Source organism: Macaca nemestrina, chromosome 5 (genome assembly GCF_043159975.1).
Source record: "Macaca nemestrina isolate mMacNem1 chromosome 5, mMacNem.hap1, whole genome shotgun sequence".
Classification (NCBI taxonomy): Eukaryota; Metazoa; Chordata; class Mammalia; order Primates; family Cercopithecidae; genus Macaca; species Macaca nemestrina.
In genome coordinates this window covers 179118309-179134726 of record NC_092129.1, presented here as the reverse complement: position 1 = coordinate 179134726, position 16418 = coordinate 179118309, and the positions used below count along the sequence as shown (strand labels likewise).

Sequence of the window (16418 nt, the reverse complement as noted above, 5' to 3'; positions counted from 1 at the left end):
CCTCTTGCCTCAGCCTCCCGAAGTGCTAGGACTACAGGGATGAACCATTGTGGCTAGCCTTATTACTATTTTTAGTTGAAACACAATTGTACATATTTATGCAGTACAGTGTGATATTTCAATTCATGTATACAATGTGTAGTGATCAAATCAGGGTAATTAAGCTGTCCATCACCTAAAACATTCATCATTTCTTTGTGTTGGGAACATTAAAATGTGCTCTTCTAGCTGGATACATTATTTTATTTTATTTTATTTTTTTTTTTTTTGAGACGGAGTCTCGCTGTGTCTCCCAGGCTGGAGTGCAGTGGCCTGATCTCGGCTCACTGCAAGCTCCGCCTCCCGGGTTCACGCCATTCTCCCGCCTCAGCCTCCCGAGTAGCTGGGACTACAGGCGCCCGCCACCACGCCCGGCTAGTTTTTTGTATTTTTAGTAGAGACGGGGTTTCACCATGTTAGCCAGGATAGTCTCGATCTCCTGACCTCGTGATCCACCCGCCCCGGCCTCCCAAAGTGCTGGGATTACAGGCTTGAGCCACCGCGCCCGGCCTGGATACATTATTATTTTAAACTAAAGTCCATCGTTTACATTAAGGCTTAGTCTTGGTGTTGCACATTCTACAGGGTTTTTCTTTTCTTTCTTTTTTTTTTTTTTTTTGAGACGGAGTCTTGCTCTGTCGCCCGGGCTGGAGTGCAGTAGCACTAACTCGGCTCACTGCAGGCTCTGCCTCCCGGGTTCACGCCATTCTCCTGCCTCAGCCTTCCAAGCAGCTGGGACTACAGGCACCCGCCACCTCGCCCGGCTAATTTTTTTGTATTTTTAGTAGAGACGGGGTTTCACCGTGTTAGCCAGGATGGTGTCGATCTCTTGACCTCATAATCTGCCCCCCTCGGTCTCCCAAAGTGCTGAGATTACAGGCGTGAGCCACCGCGCCCGGCCCATTCTACGGGTTTTAATAATGTTATGCATTCACCATTACAGTGGCATGCAGAATAGTTTCACTGCCCTCAAACCTCTGTGCTCTGCCTACTCATCCCTCTCTCCCCTAAACCATGGCACCCACTGCTCTTCCTATCTCCAAGTTTCGCCTTTTCCAGAATGTCATAGTGAGAATCATACAGTATACAGTCTTTTCAAGCTTCTTTCACTGAGTCATGTGCACTTCAGTTTTCTCCCTGTCTTTTTGTGGCTTGACAGTGTGTTCCTCTTTACTGCTGAATAATATTCCACTGTCTAGATATACTACAGTTTATTGATGCACCTACTGAAGGACATCTTCGTTGCTTCCAAGCTTTGGCTTCAAATTTATTTATTTATTTTTATTTAAAATATTTTAACTTCTAAAAATGTTTAAATCATATTAAAATTTAAACAATTTCATTGTACAGTACTTGACAATACATTTCAACCAACTGAAATGCAAAACAAATCAGTAAATCAGGTTTTGTTTACTTTCTAAGCTTAATAATAAACAGACTCTTGCTCCTCAAGAAGATGCAAAAATCAGCAACAGTGAAAGTGAAATATTTAAATAGGAATCTGAAACAAAACGAATTCAATCTGATCAAATCCACAATTAATTGAAGTTTTCATTTTATTCGATTGTGAATAAAATAGCAGCCACTATTTCATCCAATATGCCAATGATATCAACTAAATGATCTGCCTGGCATGTGCAAAACAAGAACAGTTATCTTCTGCTGAAAGGATATGAGCTTTCAAATTTGGTTTTCATGTCATAGTTTCCAAATAAACTGCTCCACCAAAAACAACAGTGTAGGTGCTACGTATCTTCCAGGGTTTCATCTTATAGCCATTTATAAGCACAATCTTTGGAACACTCTATAGTTTCAAAAAGTTTTTTGAAGTTTTGAGGGTACACGTTAGTTATTTTCTCTTCTTCCTTTTTTCCTATTTGCGGCAATATATCCATTGCATCAAGTGGAGTCAGTGAACGTAAGTGGTCTATTACATTGGCACTGCGCCTCACAAAACAGTGCTTTAACATGTGAAAAAATATATTATAGTGAATAAGTGTTAAGTTCTTGGTAAATAAATTTCCACAAGGAGTCATTCGAATAAGATACAGATTGTGTTGTAATAGTTCTAATAATTCCCTATGCTTTGGGTTTTCCAGCCGCCCATTTCGGGTGTACACATCAAATGATGACCAAGGCTCCATGTGCAGAACCTTAATCTCACAAGCTGCGTGCCAGATAACACTTCATACATGATACAAGTCTGGATTTCGGGTATCTGCTGTTAGTTTCTGGAATTCTTTTTCACCAATAAAGATATTTCATTCTATTCGTCCAAATTTATATATAGAAGTACAGGAATACAAGTCATATGCAGGTTTCCAAAATGCCCTTTCTTCACCTCTACTTGGGAACATTCCAGTTACTTTTCAAGGGATGCCTGCTGTCCAAGGAACTGCTTCTATTCCAAATTCTGAAACAGCCCTTGAGAAGCCATAGCAGGTGGTTTTATTACTCCACCACTTCTAGGATCTATTTTAAAGAAGTCACAGTGACTCACTTGTAGTTTTCCATCCAGATTTTTTCCTAAGGACTCCAAATGTGCAATAAAAGTTTTGTCACTTTCAAGGGCAACCGCTTTGGCATCAACTTCAAGTAATGCCTGAGTCAGGATTCCAGGACCCGGATTGCACTGCAGCAATAGGTGTGGAGGTCTGTTTTGTTTTCTCTATACGATTGGCGACATTTGTCGCTGCCCACAGCGGGCAGCGCCAGGGTCTCAGCCAATCTCCGATTGGTTACGTAACGCTTAAAGTCTAAGCTGGACTTAGACATCTTCCTTGGCGTGTTCCTGAAATCCAGATTGGGCCACAGCTGCGGAGAGGAGTCAGACAGGCCACGGCGGTTCCTCGCCGGCAAGTGCTTTCCCGTCGCGGCTCCAGACCCTCAAATGCAAAAGTGACCAGCGCCCGCCAAGGCGGAGAGCCTCAGCCAAGGAGGAAGCCCGGCCACTGGGATCCACATGTCCTTGTCTCTCAGGCCCTCTCCAAGGATTACCCAGGGTCGCTACTATAGTGAATCCCTAAATTTATTTTTAATTATATAATTGAAACATACATATATGCACTTGGAGGAAAAATTAAAGCGATACAGACAAAAGTATTATTTCTTTGCTACTATTCCACCTCTTCCAAGTTCACCACATTCCCCATGTGCATCTTTCTAGATCCTTCCTAAGCATTTATAGATATTTATGTACACAGAGTATGTTAATTATCTATGGCTGTGTAACAGATTACCTCAAACTTAGTATGTCTTTAGCAACAGTAAATATTTACAATTGTACAGCTTCTGAGGGTTAGGGAATTGGGGAATGTTTTATTAGGGTGATTCTGGCTCAGTTTCTCATGAGGTTGCAATGAACCTGTCAGCCAGGGCTACAGCCATCAGAGTCTTAAATCTGCTTCCAAGGAGGTTAACTCACATGGCTGGCAAATTGATGCTGGTTGCTCTGAAGGGCTGCTTGAGTGTTCTCACAACATGGCGGCCAGCTTCCTCAAAGCAGGGGAGGGTTGGGGGAGTGCTCAGCTCTTTTGTGACTCAGCCTTGGACGTTACACATTACCACTTGTGCAGCCTCCTGTTGGTGACATGGGCTATGGGAGAGGTGTGAACACCAGGAGGCAAGGCTTGGCGACTGTTTTATAAAGACTGACTACCATGTAGAGAAACTAATGGATTTTTTTGTAGTTTTTGTGGAAAGCTTTACATTTGGGAAAAGGAAAAGTTACAAATCTTCATCGTTTTTAAGCTTTACTGATACACACAAAGCAAGCAGTATTAAAACACATCCCATGCCAGTTTGTAGCAAACAATCTGTGTTGAGGAATTTTAGCCATCATAGTAGTGAAAAAATGATTACGTATATAGTGTGATGATTTAAACTTTGTGAGAACTGATCTGTTAAGGTTTGGATATGGGAAGATTGCAGGAATAAATTAACTTTCACATACTTAAAATCTCCTCACAAGAACACCCTACATTTATCACAGTGCTGAAGGTGCTACGGAAAGCACACGCTTACGGAAAACAGGCTCTAAGTTTTATTTTTCCTTTATAAAGGCAACCCTCTTGGCCCTACTCTGATTTATTTTAGGTTTGGGCTCATTCATTTTGACCCAGGTGGTTGGGTTTCTCCTTATTTACAAACAGGTGTTTGCCTTACAATTCTGTTGTCTATTCCCCGTCACGCTGCATGAGGTCAAAGTAGAGGTCTGTTTGGAAATGCGACGTCAAACGTCGTCCGCTGGGGAGCAGAGCAAAGGTAAACACGGTGAAAGGTCCTGCAGCAGCAGCCAGCCAGACACAGTCAGGACTTGCCTGGGATCACAAACGCCTCCTGCCAGGGTGCCAGCCCCTCACCCCACACAGAACCACGGGCCGCTGTTTACTGTCCTGACCTCACAGTGCCATGACTACTGATCACGGGTGAGCGCAAACACAAGAGTACAACAGTGTGATGGTCCAGAGGAAAACTCACATCAAAACACCTGTTGGTATCTTCTGACGTCCTAGGTTCAAATGTCCCATGACCTTGGGGCTTGGCTCTTCCATGCCCCAGCCCTTCCAAACGGCACACTCAGGGCCCACTGCATGCTGTCTCTGCAGCAGGCCCGGTGCACGTTACTTAATCCCATTGGAAAGGGGGCACTGGAACAGAGAGAAAGTAGAGGAGGGGAGTCTGGGGAAAAAATTAGTCAATCGGTATGTAAACAAACCTGCACGCTGTGCACATGTACCCTAGAACTTAAAGTATAATAATAATAAAAAAGAATTTTAAAAAATGAGTTATCCATTTGCAAACTGCTGATTTCTTTGGGCATCGTGCCTATAAACTTTTTGTAAAGCATCGGTGATTTCACCAGTCTTCCACCCAAACTTCACCATAAGTTTGATGTTTCTTCTTGCTTCAATTTTAGCAGGATTCATGTTTCTCTGATAGAGGGGTCTTTTCAAACTGGTGTCTCATCCTTCTTACAGCCTCAACCTAGATCCTGTTCAGACATGCTACAACAAGTTAGTACAAGTTTATTTGGTGCAAAAAAAAAAAAAAAAAAAAAAAAGGAAATCCATGCATAGTTTTAAAATAATATGCATTTTTCATGAGCTTTTTGAAGACCCATTGTATACTTAGGCTGTTCCACGTGGAAAAGCTTCCATACCAAATGCCGTAAGGCAGCGTCGCAAACATTTTGTTCTAAGGATTTCTTTTCACTCTTCAAAGTTGTTAAGGATCCCAAGACCATCAGTTTATTTGGGCTATATCTACTAATGTGTACTCTGTTAGAAATTAAAACTCAGATATTGTAAAGATATTAATTTGTTAAAAAACAAAAGTAATAAACATCTACATGTTAACATAAAAAAACTAGTCAGTCGGTTCATATCTAATGAGTACTTACGATATCCAAAGCTTTATATTTTCCACAATACATATATCATCAGCTACACTATATATACACACACACGTATATATACATATATATACACACGTATGTACATATATATACACACACACACATACACACACATATATACACATATACACACACACACACACACACATATATATGGGGTTTTTTTGGAGGGGTTTTTTTGTTTGTTTTATTTTGAGACAGAGTCTTGCTCTGTCACCAGGCTGGAGTGTGGTGGCATGATCTCAGCTCACTGCAACCTCCACCTCTCGGGTTCAAGCAACCCTTTGCCTTAGCCTCCCAAGTAGCTGGGACTACAGGCACGCGCCACCATGCCTTGCTAATTTTTTGTATTTTAGCAGAGACAGGATTTCGCCATGTTGGCCAGGCTGGTCTCCATCTCCTGACCTCATGATCTGCCCGCCTCGGGCTCCCAAAGTGCTGGGATTACAGGTGTGAGCCACAGTGCCCGGCCTACACTATGTATTTTATGTATTTATTTGTATATTGTTTGTCTCCCTTTCCCAGACAATAGAATATGAACTCCCCAAAGGGAAGGATTTGTATCTGTTTTATTTACTGCTGTGTCCCCAGCACCTAAAAGCATGTCACACAGCCAGCATGCAATAACTATGAGTTGAGTTAATGAATGGAAGCGCCGTGCTGATATGTCATCACAGCAAACAATTAGTGTGCACCAACACATGCTAGGCTTAGCAATTTGCATGAGTTTTCCTGTTTCAATGTTCATAATGGAGCAACACTATGACGCAGGCTCTAACATTATCCCATTTTACAGATGAGGAAACTGCAGCTCAGAAAGGCCATGTAACTTGCAGAAACAGTGGCATTGGGGTTTAATCCCAGGTGTTCTGTCTTCTAGGTCTTTAGTTCAGACCAAGCCTCCAAAGCCACACTCTAGGAAAGTTACAAAGACCAATTAGATACAGTCCCTGTTTTGCAAGCAGAATATGCTAGTTGGAGATAAAATCTGAAAGTAAGTCAGAACCAACCAGGGCACTAATGGTATAAAGTGTGATGGAGGGTGCAGGAGTGAAAATGGGCGGGCAGAAAAAGATAAACAGCAAGATGTTTAATAACAGTATTATTGCTAGATGGTGAAAGTATAAATGTTTGATGTTTTTATTTCCTACTTTAGCTTATGTTTTCTAATTTTTCCATAATAAACAAGTATTGTTTGTAATAAGTATTGTAATTATTACAAGTATTGTCATATAGAAAAAATATATTTATCTTAAGAAATTTTCTCTTGAAAATTTAAAACAGGCTGGGCGCAGTGGCTTGCACCTGTAATCCCAGCACTTTGAGAGGCTGAGAGGGGAGGATTGCTGGAGGCCAGCAGTTCAGAACTAACCTGGTCAGCATAGCGATACACAATCTACACCAAAGGAAAAAGAAATTACCTGGGCATGGTGGGGCATGCCTGTAGTCCCAGCTACTTGGGATGCTGAGGTGGAGGATTGTTTGAGCCCAGGAATTCAAGGCTGCAGTGAGCCATGATCGCACCACTGCACTCCAGCCTGGGTGACAGAGCAAAACCCTGTTTCATATATATATATATGTCTCAAAAAAAAAAAAAAGAAAAGAAAAAGAAAAAGAAAAAAAAAGGTTTAAAATACATTTCCGGTTGGGCACGGTGGCTCATGCCTGTAATCCCAGCACTTTAAGAGGCTGAGGTGGGCGGATCACGAGGTCAGGAGATCAAACTAGCCTGGCCAACAAGGTGAAACACTGTCTCTACTAACAATACAAAATTTAGCTGGGCATGGTAGCAGGCACCTGTAATCCCAGCTATTCGGGAAGCTGAGGCAGGAGAATGATTTGAACCCAGGAGGCAGAGGTTGCAGTGAGCTGAGATCTTGCCATTGCATTCCAGCCTGGGTGACAGGGTAAGAATCTGTCTCAAAAAAAAAATAAAAAGTTTCTGAGGTAAGTGTCTAAGATAAGCTTCTTTCCTATCTTTCCATTTTCCCTCCCTCAAAGTGAACTCTATTACTAGTTTTTGGATAACCTTTCAATGACAGTCTGTGCATAAAAGTCACATACAATTACAGCTATTTAAAAAATTTTTTTATACCACACTAAATTCAACTTTAACCCAAGGGCTGGCTACTTAGGAAGAAAATGTATCTTAGGTTACTTTTCAGCCACCTCCAGCAAGCAGGGCTAGGACTCTGGTGAGGTGAGCAAGGCACTTGGCTTGGGCGTCAAATTTAAGGGAGTGCCAGAAAACTCAGCACTCATGATAAATTATATATGTGTGTGTATATATATGTATGTGTATATATGTGTGTGCAAATATATATGTGTATGTGTATATATGTATGTGTATATATGTGTGTGTATATGTATACACACATACACACACACATATATATACGTGAGACAGAGTTTTGCTCTGTCACCCAGGCTGGAGTGCAGTGGCACGATCTTGGCTCACTGCAACCTCTGCCTCCCAGGCTCACACGATTCTCTTGCCTTAGCCTCCCTCGTAGCTGGGATTATAGGCATACACCACCACACCCAGCTAATTTTTTTGTGTGTATTTTTAGTAGAGATGGGGTTTCGCCATGTTGGCCAGGCTGGTCTCGAACTCCTGACCGCAAGTGATCTGCCCACCTCGGTCTCCCAAAGTGCTGGGATTACAGGTGTGAGCCACTGTACCCAGCTCATTAGCTGTTCTTCCTGATCCTCTCCCTCCTCCCCACTCCCCACCTTATGTCAAGCCCCAGCATGAGTTTTTCCCCATCACGTGTCCATGTGTTCTCATCACTTAGCTCCCACCTATAAGTGAGAACACGCAGTATTTGGTTTTCTGTTCCTGTTAATTTAGCAAGAATAATGACCTTCAGCTCCATCCATGTATTTGCAAAGGACATAATCTTGTTCCTTTTTATGGTTGCATAGTATTCCACGGTGTATATGTACCACATTTTCTTTATCCAGTCTGTCATTGGCGGGCATTTAGGTTGATTCCATGTCTTTGCTATTGTGAATAGTGTTGCAATGAGCATATGTGTGCCTGTGTCTTTATGATAGAAAGATTTATATTCCTTTGGGTATATATCCAGTAATGAGATTGCTGGGTTGAATGGTATTTTTGTCTCTAGGTCTTTGAGGAATAGCCACACTGCCTTTAACAATGGTTAAAGTAATTTACACTCTCAACAACAGTGTAAAAGGCTACATTTTCTCCACAAACTTGTCAGCATCTGTTGCTTTTTGACTTTTTAATAATAGGCATTCTGACTGGTGTGAGATGGTATCTCATTGTGGTTCTGATTTGCATTTCTCAATCAAAGTTGTTGTTTTTTTGTTTTTTTTAGATGTAGTTTCACTTGTTGCCCAGGCTGGAGTTCAATGGCAAGATCTCGGCTCATTGCAACCTCTGCCTCCCAGGTTCAAGTGATTCTCCTGCCTCAGCCTCCCCAATAGCTAGAATTACAGGCATGCGCCACCACGCCCTGCTAATTTTGTATTTTTAGTAGAGACAGGGTTTCTCCGTGTTGGTCAGGCTGGTCGCAAACTCCTGACCTCAGGTGATCCGTCTGCCTTGGCCTCCCAAAGTGCTGGTATTACAGGCGTGAGCCACCGCACCTGGCCAGTTTTCTTTTTGTTGTTGTTTTGTTTTGTTTTTGTTTTTCTTTTCTGTGTGGGTTTTGTTTTGTTTTGTTTTGTTTTGTTCTGAGATGGAGTCTCGCTCTGTCTCCCAGGCTGGAGTGCAGTGGCGCGATCTCGGCTCACTGCAACCTCCGCCTCCTGAGTAAAAGCAATTCTCCTGCCTCAGTCTCCTGAGTAGGTTGGACTGCAGGCATGTGCCAACACGCCTGACTAATTATTTTTGTATTTTTAGTCGAGATGGGGTTTCACCATTTTGGCCAGGCTGGTTTGAACTCCTAACCTCAGGTGATTCGCCTGCCTCAGGCTCCCAAAATGCTGGGATTACAGGCGTGAGCCACCGTTCCTACCCTCATCAAAGTTTTAAGCAAAGATAAGACCAGGTTTTTGTTTGTTTGTTTGTTTGTTTGTTTTTAAAAGCAGATCCAGACTCTACAGAGCCTGAAGCTTTTCTGGTTGGAGGTGATCAGGGAGTGGCAGGGGATCAAGACTTCTTTTAGAAAAAGTTCACAAAATTTCCAGTAAAAATTAGATGGAAGAAGTATTTAGTTAGAATAAAAAAATAACAAAGTTTAAACATTTAAAGACTGACATATACCACAAACATCACAAAACGTATTAAACATAATTTTTAAATTAATTGCATGACACGTCTCTATGCTACATTTTCCTTTACATTTTTGTAGAAAAATTTTGGAAGACCTTTATGAAGTCTCCTTTGTATGTCAGTTGTTAAAAAATGTAGTATGGGGGCCGGACACGGTGGCTCACACCTGTAATCCCAGCGCTTCGGGAGGCCGAGGCGGGCAGCAGGCCAATCACTTGAGGCCAGAGTTCGAGACCAGCCTAGCCAACATCTCTACTTAAAATACAAAAATGTAGTCAGGCATGGTGGCACATGCCTGTAACCCCAGTTACTCGGGAGGCTGTTACACAAGAATCATTTGAACCCGGAAAGTGGAGGTTACAGTGAGCTGAGATAGTGCTACTGCGCTCCAGCCTGGATGACACAGCAAGACTGTTAAAAAAAAAACCCCATATATATATTTTTTCCTATACTATATATATATATATTCTCTACTATATATCCTATAATCTATATAGTATATATATTTTATATCTAGTATATATAATATATAATCATATATATATATATATATAGGATTGTGCCAACAAGCACAGAAATCTGATACATTCCACTTCGCATGATCACCATAAAATAAAATGTGACTCTCTATGTGAGCCTCTCTAGAAAGCATCTTAAGGCACAACAGCTGGATTCATCAGAATGTCAGCAAGAGGGAGTGTTGGCAAGAGACCTAATCACAGAAATGACATCCCACGACTATTCAGTAGGCAGGGGGCTCTAGGCCCCGCCACACTCAGGGGAGTGGGTAACATGGAAGTGAACATCCGGAAGTGGGGTTCTTCTGCGACTGGCTGGCCTTATACCTTCCTGTCATGCTGCTAGCTGGGGGCACAAGGGGTCACAGAAGCCTCCTGGAAGCCATTCTGATACTATTCCAACATCCATCAATGCCTCAGCTAGACACACAAGTGACTGCAAGCCACCTCTATGTACACCATTAAACTCATCTGTCCCTTGTTTGTCCTTAATTCACCTGCCCCCCATCTAGATCCTCAACATGCCACTGGCCACTTCAACACCATCTTATATAAATGGCCTTAACTGAATACAGTTAAAATACCTTACTTTTGCAAATTCTACAAAAACGTGGTTATGTAAATACATAGAAAAGAGGTCAAAGAGCACTGAAGCTTCAGTAGTTTCACCATAAATTGGCCTCTGAGTGGAAGCCATTATTACTAAGTTGGTCCAGAAAAATGGCAAAAAGGTGGTAAAATTTGTAAATTGTCTGTGACTAGCTAATTTTGATAACGAGGTGGGGAGAGAAGCACAGGTACTTTTTTTTTTTTTGGAATTTGGAAGAAGTTTATTCTAGTCCTCATGGATGGCTTTGAGGGGTTCAAGACTTCAGTGGAAGAAGTCGATGCCGATGTGGTAGGAACAGCAGCAGGAGAACTAGAATTCCGAGTACAGCCTGAAGCTGTGACTGAATTGCTGCAATTTCATAACAAAACTTGAACAAGTGAGGAGTTGCTTTTCTTTCTTTTTTTTTTTTAAATATACTTTAAGTTCTAGGGTACATGTGCACAACATGCAGATTTGTTATATAGGTGTATATGGAGAAGCACAAGTACTTTTAAGGGAAGCGATTTGGAGGAGTTTTCTCTAAGGCATTGGCTTTGATATACAAGGTGATGGTGGTGGTGGTGGTGATGGTGGTCATAATGGTGATACTGTTTTACTGTGGAGTGCTGATATAGTTTGTACGTTGTCCCTGCTAAATCTCACGCTGAATTGTAATCCCTAATGTTGGAGGTGGGTCTTGGTGAGAGGTGATTGGATTATGGGGGCGGATTTCTCATAACTGGTTTAGTGCTCTTCCTTTGGTGCTGTCCTCACAATAGGGAGCGAGTTCTCGCAAGATCTGGGTGTTTAAAAGTATATGGCATCTCCCCCCACCCTTGCTCCCTCTCTTGCCTGTGACCTGCTGGCTCCCCGTTCACCTTCTGCCGTGACTGCAGGCTTCCTGAGGCCTCCCCAGAAGCCAAGCAGATGCCATGCTTCCTGTGCAGCCTGCAGAACTGTGATCCAAATCAACCTCTTTTCTTTATAAATTATCCAGTCTCAGATATTTATAGCAGTGGAAGAACAGCGTAAGAAAAGCACTTCGCTCAAACAAAATCTTAGGGAATCTGCACATGCAAAACAGGTAAAAGTATGGCTCTCAGCTGAATTTGGAGCAGAGGGCCTGGAGCTCACATTAGCCCAAGGGGTTCCTGGGGAAGCTCTGCAGAAAACGCTGTCTTAAGGGGGCTAGAGGAGAGGAGGATGGACACATGGTCGGTGTCAGATCATGTTGGGGTGAGGAGTTCGGAACATACTTGGTAGGTGGATATAGTTGGCATCAAAGATTTCTCTATCAGAGCTGCACCAGAGGACTGGAGGTGGGTCACACTAGGCAGGCAACAGCGATCTGGAAAAGGAAGGAGTGGACAGGAAGACATTATAATGAAAGGAAGAATGGGCACAGAAATAAGACCAAGTGGCCAAAGGTAGCGAATGAGAGGACAGAAGTCAAATGCTGTAATGAATCCCGTAAGAACAAGTGCTACATTGCTTTAAAAAAATTCTTATTATGTTTTAAATTGTGGCAAAACATACATAACATAACATTTATTTACAACTGCTTTTTAAATTTTGCTGTTTTACAAAATAGAAAGATATTTGCACTAGATAAAGAATTCAATCTGCAATGAAAAGTAAGTTTCCCTCCCACTTCATATACCTTAGCTCCTCAGAGGCATCCCCCTGCTAACTGGGTTTATGTATTATTATTGTTATTTTTGAAACAGGTTTCTCAGAAAAAACCTGTCACCCAGGCTGGAGTGCAGTGGTGCGATCATGGCTCACTGCAGTCTCATCCTCCTGGGCTGAGGTAATGCTCTCACCTCAGCTTCCTTAGTAGCTGGAACTATAGGTGTGCATCACCACGCCCAGCCAATTTTTCTGTTTTTATTGTAGAGACAGGGTTTCACCATGTTGCCCAGGCTGGTCTCAAACTCCTGGGCTCAAGTGATCCACCCGTCTTGGCCTCCCACAGTGCTGAGATTACAGGTGCGAGCCACTGCTCCCAGCTATTTTTTTTTCCACATAACTATTCTGTACTTTGTTGGTTTTGTTTGTTTGTTTCCCTTTGAACTAACCAGCCAGAGTAACTTGCATGTGACCGGAAGGAAGGTAGACAGGGAGAAAATAGCCAGGCCGTAGAGTTAGACCTTGAGCCAAATCCTGGCTCTGTTACCAATTCACTGATAGCCTTGGGCACATTTCTTGAGCTCTTGGAGGCTCAATGTATTCTTTCTTTCAAAATTATTATTATAATGTCTTCCTGTTTGGACACTCTGGGCTGCAAGGAGCAGTCAACTCAACTCCAGCTGGCTGAAACCTAAGGTTGTGTTTTTCATCCCACACAATAGGAGGTTTAGCCACAGTGCATCTTTGCTGTCAACGGGGTTGAGATGGTATCACCACCCAAGGAGGGGTGCTTGGGAACAGGGGTGTAGAACTTTCGGTTGTCACAATTCCAAGGGCTGCTAGCAGCATTCTGAGGGTGGGATCATGGACGTTGGAGATCTTAGAATGTTTGTAGCAGCCCCCACCACATCAAGGAACTGTTCTGCTGAAAATGCCGATAGCCGGCTCATTGAGAAGCATTGATCCAGCCATTCAATCACATGACCACGCCAAGGACCTCCGTTCTTCTCGCTTCCATTTCTCATGCTCATGGCTTCACCTCTGACGGTAGCAGGGTGGCTGCGACCATTCAGGGTGATGCAACAATGTCCAGGGAACAAGAGAGGCTATATCTTTCACTTTCTCCTGAGAAAAAAGGAACCTTCCCTCCGGAGACTCCTCGAAGGCTCCCGCTACCACATCTTACTTGCTCCTTCCTGAACTCGTCCTAGGCTGGTTGTAGGTCACGCGGACACCCTTCTGGAGCAGGGTGGGGTCAGCTTCCCCCGAGCCAGGGGCTTTGTGTGGGACAATGGGGATACCCGTTAGGGCAGGTCAGCCACGCTGCCTGCCCCACCACCTCACTAGGTTCCTATGAGGATTACAGAAGGCATGGTCTCTGTCATACAGTGAGAACGCAAAGTTCTTCCCTCAAAGAAAACTGTCAAACGCGGTCATTTCCCTAACCCTTTAGTTCCACCTCCCATAGAAAAACGGGCAGGCTCTGTGGGCAGGGAAGCTGAGAAGGCGAACCAAGGGCGTTCCTCCCAGAAGCTGAAAGAGGCTCGGGACGGGACCTGCTCCTGGCGATGATGTGGAAGTTGGAGGTCGCCGTCAGTCCTGGACTCCCAACGGTTTTTTCTGTTCATCAGTTAGAATCCTGTCACATGTATCAAGAGCTGACATTTTCACATACTTGTGTTTATCATGATGCGTATTTACAGTCATCCAAAATTAAATTTTAGAAAACTATGAAATACAAGTGAAATGACTTAAAAGGGGTGTAAGATCTATATGAGCATAAAAACTTGGCACTAAAACTTGAAGAATTAATAGAAAGAAAGTCAACTATCTTCTAGTGGTCCCTTTAGAATGTAAAGGGTTTTTTATCTTTAATTTTTATTTGGTGGAAATATTCTAAGAATTTTATTACTAAAAACAGCATGTAAAATCAATGATTACACAACTAACGGAATCTTATAAATAGAAGTAAAACTGAGTTAAAACTGATTCTTCAGAAGCAGAATCCATTTAGGGTTCTTCTTCTAAAATATGAAGGACGGTTCTTCAACTTTCTTCAGTAACCTTAACAAATTTGTATCGCTTGTACATTAACAATAATTGCAGAATTTAAAGTTTACATTATTGTTACTTTTAGAAACATTTTGGGTTTCATCCTCAGGCCAGTCAGTTCCCACCTACAAGTTACACTGAGACAAGATTATGCAAATCATGTTAAAGTCTTAATCAAGTAAGCATAAGTAAAGCACATTGACATGGAGAAGCCAAAGAGAGTAAGAATTTTAAAAACACATAAAAAGCCTCAAATCTTTCCTATTTACTCCTCATCCCCTTGGTTGTAAGAAGGTGGGATGGCCCCTTTTAACTGGGTACTTTTTTTTTTTCCCAAATCAAAAGCAACATGACCTGTCTCAAGTGGAATTCCAGAGAGGGCTGCAATGGGGCTCAGACGGTGAACTGTGCCAGTGTGCTTCAGCTCAATTCCTGGCTCAGTAGTTTGCTACCTGGGTAACAAGAGCTGTTCATTTAACCTCTCTCAACCTCCAAGACCTGTTGTTGGGTGTAATCATCATCCTCATCCCATAGGGCTGTGTGAGGACTACGAATGACGTAAGCAGTGTTTAGTACATGGTGACCAGTAGGTGTCAGCTGTACTAGATGTCATTCTAGTACTGGCTCTTCTGGATTGGCTAAATGGCTTTGGTTAAACACATTATTTAAATCTCTCTGGCTTTATTTTCTGAGCCCTTACGGTTCCTCAATTCTATTAGAAGGCACTCATATGAGAAAACAAATGATCCAGGCAAGCAGGGTCATGTTTTTTTTCAAATTCATTACAAGTTTATTCCCTTGCCATATTTCAGTTTCCGTTGATAAATGGGGCCTAAGGTGCTATAGAACTTGATCCCTTCAAGTTATAAGGCATTTTTCTTGAAAGTTTCCACTGCTGCAGTTAAGCCCCTGAAAAATCACTGTGGCTTTAGCTTAAGCAAGCTAATCTCTTTCAAAAAGCCAAAGAAGAGTTAGGAAAGTTATTTCTAAAATGCTTTTGCTCTTTTGAAATCCTTAAAATTTTTAAATATTAAAAAAATACTTTGGCATATTATATATAGTGTAGGAGATGAAAAACTTTTCCTCTACCTTTTTAGGTTCTGTGACTGGGCCTGAGAATTAAACTCACAAAGGCAGCTAAACAGGAGAAAAGCATACAAATTTTACTTAATCTGAATATTTCTATGTGTACACAATGCCCTTCCTATGTAAGAAATAGAAGCCCAAAGAAGTGGATAGGTCTGAGAGTTTACACACCCTTTTAACAAAGAATGGTAAATTGTGGAGATGTAATAAAACAAAGGAAAAAGGGGTTTGAGCTGGGGTCAGTAAACTGTCAGAAAGTAACTAGGAAATATATGGAGGAAACTAATGAAAGATAAAGGTTAATTTAGTATGTTTGTTTGCACAGATTCATCTCTGCATTGACTTCCCATCTCTAATGATAAGAATACTCTCCTCTTCTTGGTGAAGGCAGGCATCTTTCCTATAGAATATTTACGTCCTGCTTTTAGGTAGAAAGGGGAAGTTTGGGAGGTCTTCCAGCATCTTCTCAATTGCTTCCAGCTCAAAATAATCAACAAGCTAAAATGGCATATTTTGGGGTCACATGTTCTGATCCCCTTCAATTCCCTATCTGAAACTTCACAGGAAGCATCACATATTAAAAGCTGACTTGGTGGATGTGAAGAGAAAAATTGAATCAGTAGCTGAGTGGTAAGAGATATGCAAAAGGAGAGAAGAAGATGGATTAGAACAAGAATAAACAAACAGAACAGCAACAACATCTAAACATACTTCTCATTATACCATTAAACCAGCCTCCCAATCCTGGGAATAGGCCAGTCCAATCAAATGGTTGAGCCTCATTGATCTGATAGAGTGTTAACTTCCTGTTTTTAAAGGTACGAATTGGACACCACTTATCCTATC

The 16418-nt window shown here is 42.1% G+C and overlaps 1 long non-coding RNA gene and 1 pseudogene across 1 annotated transcript; both read right to left on the bottom strand.

The window, feature by feature from the left end:
• Nucleotides 1–1623: 1623 nt before the first annotated feature.
• Nucleotides 1624–3003, bottom strand: LOC105487425 (dimethyladenosine transferase 2, mitochondrial-like; annotated as a pseudogene).
• A 7298-nt stretch (nucleotides 3004–10301) lies between these two features.
• LOC105487357 (uncharacterized) lies at nucleotides 10302–14196 on the bottom strand. The gene is made up of 3 exons (XR_011624076.1): nucleotides 12884–14196; nucleotides 12062–12153; nucleotides 10302–11174 (listed from the first exon to the last, which is right to left on the bottom strand). It is a non-coding gene; the product is annotated as an uncharacterized lncRNA (long non-coding RNA).
• Nucleotides 14197–16418: the final 2222 nt, after the last annotated feature.